This window comes from Cygnus olor, chromosome 1, assembly GCF_009769625.2.
Source record: "Cygnus olor isolate bCygOlo1 chromosome 1, bCygOlo1.pri.v2, whole genome shotgun sequence".
NCBI classification, from domain to species: Eukaryota; Metazoa; Chordata; class Aves; order Anseriformes; family Anatidae; genus Cygnus; species Cygnus olor.
Window position 1 is genome coordinate 64,914,184 of NC_049169.1, and position 6,384 is coordinate 64,920,567.

Here is a 6,384-nt window from a genome sequence, read left to right on the forward strand (position 1 = left end):
TTTTTTTTTTTTTTTTTTTTTTTTTTTTTTTTTTTCTTTTTTTTTTTTTTTTTTTTTTTTTTTTTTTTTTTTTTTTTTTTTTTTTTTTTTTTTTTCTTTTTCTTTTTCTTTTTCTTTTTCTTTTTCTTTTTCTTTTTCACTTACTGCCTCATTATCTCATCATCCTCCTTAATTCATAGCACCTAGAATACTGAACCTCTCTCTGGAGGTCTTTATGTTGGTCTTCTCAAAATCCTGGAGTTACAAGAGCCAGTTTGGTGGGAGGAAACTGTCTAGGGATATGGGACATCTACAGACCTCAAGCAAGTATAATGTTCTCAAAATCCACATAGTAAATTTCTGAGTGGTAAAAGAGCATTTAACAAGAAAAATTCCCATATATAATAATTTCTGGTTTATTTCAGGAGGGTTTATAGAGAATCAAATGAAAAATAGTTGGGATTCTAGCATTCCCAACATCATGTGTCTGGCCTAAGAGTGTCCCTTGCACAAGCAGAGCCTGCATTGTGTAGTATAGATTTAGATAAATGCTGCTTGTCTGTCTATGGTCAGCTTCTCTCTTCTCTTCTTCTCTCTTCTCTTCTTCTCTCTTCTCTTCTCTTCTCTTCTCTTCTCTGCTCTGCTCTGCTCTGCTCTGCTCTCCTCTCCTCTCCTCTCCTCTCCTCTCCTCTCCTCTCCTCTCCTCTTAATATTTTATTCTTAACAAGCAAACTTGAAATAAAAAGGAATCTAGACACTAAGCTAAATATATGTTATGCAATTGCTTACTCCAACATTTAGAGCATATCATTGTCAGCTGGCATTTTTAAAAACTCCGAACCAGCCAGCTGAGTGAGCTGAGCTGGTAACAAGCAGATCAGAAACCATGCCATAGTGGTGGTTACTTCTCTCTCCTGCACAAAGACCTCAGCAACACTGATAAAATGATATGAACAGCTTAATACGTTGGCATGGTATACAGGTGCTACCAGTTTTACAGGTGCTAAAGAGGGTGTACATCTCGGCTTTGAAACAGGAGGGGTGGATGATCAAGAAAGTGTCCATATTCAGAGTGTAAACTGATGTGTTTTGTTGTTGTTGCTGTTTTAAGCAAATATTTGTAACTATACCACTTACTGACAGTGCTGAACTCATTACTCTTAAAACCAGGGTGATGGATTCAGTTTGCAGCAGTTTGCACAAATAATCAGTTTCATGTTCCAATGTGTCTCTTATTTTACATGTTTTAACTCAGAAGATTTTGAATGCTGTTTTGGGATTGCCACCAAAATAATGACAAGTAAAGCAGTATCAGCTCTGTCTTACTGCGAGCTTATTCCACATTCAAACATATTCAAACTTTTCCATTTTTCCATTCCACAGTTCACTGTGGTAGTTCTAATATTACTTTCTTGTATTACATGAACCCTCTCTGTGGTTTTATGCTTTAAATATTTATAGACTGCTATAATGCCCAAAAAATCACATGTCAAGTCCTCAAGAATAATTGTATGGTAAAATTACCTACATTTTTAACAGAGCTTTAAGCCCTTGAAGGATGTAAATGATAGCTTCATTAAGAAGAAATCTTCACAGCATTGAGTTGTCCTCCTTTTTGATGGTTTTGTGTTAGAACTGACTGTCAATACACGATACCTCATGTGAGGTATGTTACATACATGGTACAGTAGGGGACAAAAAATCATGTTCGAGGAATAACCATTATTCTTCTTATGTGTCCAACAACATATATCATGTTTGAATTTTGGGCAACGAAACAAAGCATCAACTAGGAAATTTTTACAGTTAAGAAGAAAGCTCCTGCAGATGCTGAGCGCAGAATTTACACAAACTGAGACATTTGTGTGATTTCTGCCTCATGGTATCTTGGGCCACAGCCAAAAGTGTAAGCTGCTCAGAGACTGTTTGGTTCCCCTGAGATTACATATTCCCTGTAATGCAAGATGTTTTTAAAAAGTAATTTACTTACTGTGATATTAGGAGTCCTAATGTGTGGATCTATATTTCCTTCTGCTTGAAAATCCTGGCAAACCTTGTAATGAATGTTGTGTAATTTCTGTCACTTGATTGTGGATCTAATTTTAGGTACTGATGTTTGATTTGGAGATTTTTTGTACTTTAGGAGAGATCAGAATGATTTGCATTTTCATGACCTGCATTGTTTTGAATCTTAATGGCTGTCCCTGTAATCACATAATCACTGGGAACCTGATCCTTCAGACACTTGCTGTTGTTTGCAATGTAAACTGTCAATGGGACTGTTCATAGGACTAAGTACTGTTTCCCAGCTGAAGTGTTTGCAGATTCGTATCCTGTCTCCAGACACAGTGGAGGGGGTAACGATGGGGGGAGAAGGTGCTGGGAATAAACAACTCATGGTTCCGTTGGAGGCACTAGGAGTAGTTAAGCCCTGCATCCCAGGCAGGGTGGCACCAACTAGAGGAAATGAGCCTGACTCATCAGAAAGCTTTAATAATTTGCCCTTTATACAGACCCTTCTCTGGACAATCTGCCTACTTAATCTTTGTGTAGATGAAAGTTTTGAAGCCATGGCTGTATCTAAAGATACCTGTTTCCTGAGGCTTTGTCCTGTCTACCTAAGGCAGTTGAGGAGTTATCAGAGCAGAAAAACATTGCCCTTACTATAGGCATAGTCTGGTCTTCACTGTGATGTTGGTTTTTATTCCCACAATGCAAAACCTTTGCATTCTACCTATTGGTGGCAGTAAATAGTTTGTGGAGGGATGTATGAGAGGAGGAGTTGTTTTCAAAGAAAAAATATGAAATAAAAATATTTTTAAAGGCTGAGGTTTCAGGACTGAAACAGCAGAACCACTGTGTTGATATCAGACGCAGATGAATTGAACGAGTTGTTTCTGAGAGAAAAACTTTGAAATATAGATGTCATATATATGTACATTAAACACTTCTAAAAATGTGTCACATCTCAAAGACGGTCAGACTGTGGACTTCAGTTCTGCTCCATCTGAGGTTACTTGTTGAGTTCTTGTATACATCACTAGTTTGGAGAGGCTGGTGTTTCGTGATGGAGTCATCCATCAGCAATTTGTGACAGTTCTGTCAGGGCTGTCTGTATTAAGGTAGTATCACATGGATGCAAAGGAAACTGAGAACTTCTCTAGTTTATATTGGTTTTCAAATCCACCCAAATATCCTCTCCAGTGGGATTCTCACCTGGAGCTTTAAGACACCCATCAGCCTCACAAGACCTCTGATAAACACCAGGTAGATTCCTTGGAGCATGTCACTAAGATCAAGTACAGCAAAAGATCCATCACTGTCTGCGAGTCAGCTGCAGCTCCCTGATTCTCTGCCCAGCCTTGGACACAGATTTGAGCAACATGAGAGCTTCTCTGACCTGTGTCATCTGGCAGTGGTCCCCAAGTGCTTGTTTACACTGGATATTTTTTCATTAGAATGTAATTACACCACTGAAACTACAAGAGCGTGAAAACTTTACACGTGTAGCAGAGTTCAAACAGGTAAGGGGCTTTGTTGTAAGTCACATTTAATACCAGCATGGTGTATTACCAATAACCACCCTCGCTACTGACAAAAAGCTGCAGTAGGCCATGCATCAGCTGAAGATTGCCAGCATTACGTTTCAGGTCTGTGCCTTCACTCCTGATCCCAAGAGCATGCAAGAGGAACAAGCCAAGTAAGTCTGCAAGTGGTAAGGGCTGTGCAGAGTGCTGCCATGTGCACAACACACTGCTGTTTTGCAAGGAGAGAAGTCATCTGAGGAGTTTACTCCAGGTGTATATTGGTCTCTTCACTCAAATCATCACGTTCCTTTTTTTTTCTGTAGGACTTCTTCCTTAGCCAAGGCTCAATTCTGCAGGGTGCTGAGCTCCACTGTGAGGCACCGAGTGCTTCTTGTTCCCTGCCATCAGTGGCGCTGGAGGGCAGTCATTATCCTTCAGGAATGTTTGACATCTTTCAGAAATGCTGAGCACCTTACAGTGCTGGAGCTTCTGGGTTAAATAGGACAGAAACAGGTCATGCTTTGCATTCGGCCCAGAGTATTCTTTTGAAAGACATGAAGAAATTCTTTACGCTAGACTATGAGCCTGCTCTTCCCTCGACTGAGATGAGTAGTGTTTGATTTTTGTACTTTGTTGTAGAGAGGAACAGGATCAGGCCTGCTGGGTGAGCGGTTGATTTTCATCAGCTTGTGGCTGGCAAACAGCAAGCAAGGCAGGTTGGCCACTCCACAGCATCATGGGCAGATTCAGTCACAAACACAGCATCATCATCTTTTTCACACTTTCCTCCGCTTACCTTCATCAAACAGCTCCTCTTCATTAAAGCAGTGCCCCTGCTTCCGTGCTTGCTTTAGATGTGTTATGACACTGCTGTGAAGCACAGAATTCCCTAAAGCTTCAGAGAGAAAAAGATAAATGAGACATCCTGAGCCATCACTACAGACAGAAAAAAGGAGAACACAATGCTGATTTCAGCAAATGGCCACGCTTCCACAACACTTACTCACTATTAGGCTACTCCACAAACATTTATGTAAAGAAAGTTTGCAAGAATAGCCACAATGATGACATAAAGAATGAAATGCGCAGACATTTTCCACTGCCCCCAGTATGGATGACATTAAATTTGGCCACAGCACCTCCCATTACGGCTTGATACAGTTTGAAATAGCGCATGTATAATAACTGAGTATCACCTCTGGTAAAACTCAGTGTTTGAGGCTTTTTTAATGTCCTTTTATCATGTTCCTGTTGTTTGACTTTATCTGAAGGGATTATGTTTAGGGAGCATACATAGACAAATAGATATGCTAATAAAATATACAATAGTTGATAAGATATAAACAACAGGGAGACTGCAGCACAGGCTACAATGAGCTCCAGACTAAAAATGGTTACTAATGTAACTGAAATCTGTACTTTGGTCACTAAAAAACACAGATAACAAACCAGCAATGTATCCTTCTACTGTTTCTCTGACTGATTTACTTTCACGTGGCTGAAATATATTTGTTAATGTAGATCAAGAGAATGGTGAAAGAAAGGTTATAAAAAGAGTTATGCTTTCTATTCTAGTAGCTAGGATGAGGGGTGTGAAAGGAAAATGCAGGTTTCCGTCTGATAAATAAAAACATGCTCCACACCAGGCTTATGGCAGGGCTGTCAACATTTTCTCAAGCATAAGAAACATCACATAAAATCAACTTCTCTGACTTGAGTCTTTCTTATGCAGTCCGGCTGCCTCTTTCACTGGTCCTTTAGTTAGAGCTCACTCTGCCCAGGTGTCTTGGTCCTGGCATGTCCTTGTCTTTGCTGCAGAAGTAGCAGACTGCAGACCAGGAAAGTTCAGGAGAGACATATATTTCTGAGCCTTATGAGACTGGTAATTCTTGTTCTTTTTCCAGTTCCCATCTTCTCTGCTTGTTGAGAGACTACCCACGTTCAGAGGTTTTGGCAGGACTCACCATCCAACATCATCTGATGAATCACCTATTACAGAGTCTGAAGAATTAAATCTACCCAAGGATCAGGGAGATGTTTCCAAAGTTCAGAATGAATGATTTCATAATCAATGACCTGACTTCCAGAGCTACTTGAAAGTACAAAATTTCATTAAAGATAAAAGAATAAAAGAAATGTAAGGTTTTAGAATGTTTCCAATTAAAATTGGCTTTTCTGGGGGAAAACAAAACAAACCAGATTATCTGGAAAGTTAAATACTCTGATTTCTCAAACATGGAGTCCTGAAACACTTCGTTTCACTAACTTCCAGCATCAGGAAGCACGAATGAACACTGTGGCATATGCCTAGATTCGAGAAGCATCAAGAAAAAAGAAGAAACTGCTCGAAAAATTTGGCTTGTCACTATTGTTATATGGCACTGTAGCTGCAACATTGTAATCTGCAATAAAACTGACATGAACAGTTTTCTTTGAAAAGCACTTAGGTTCTAGAATAAAATCACATGCATCAAAATTATGGCATAGCCTTCTGTATTGCATAATGCATTGCATAAGAGAAAATAGAGAATAGCTGTTTCACATTAATACTTTGTCACATGGGCAGGTCAGGAATGCTAACGGTGAATGAAATTTCACTGTAGAAAGTAAAACAGAAAAAAAAAGTTTCTGATTCAGTCAACTTCAAAATCACACTTCATTCAAAGTAATATTTTAAACTATTACTGATCTAAGCATGATGACTGTAACTAAAAGAGGCTTGATAGAAGAAGGATATTTTTACTATGTCAAGTGTCAGCCCTTTGGATTCAATCAAAAGATCTTTTAAGTCTCTTTGCCTGTAATTTCTCAAGTACAGTCAGACTCCTTATTTCAGTGTATTTTTCTTACAGCAACAGGAGAAAAGGTCATTTTTAAT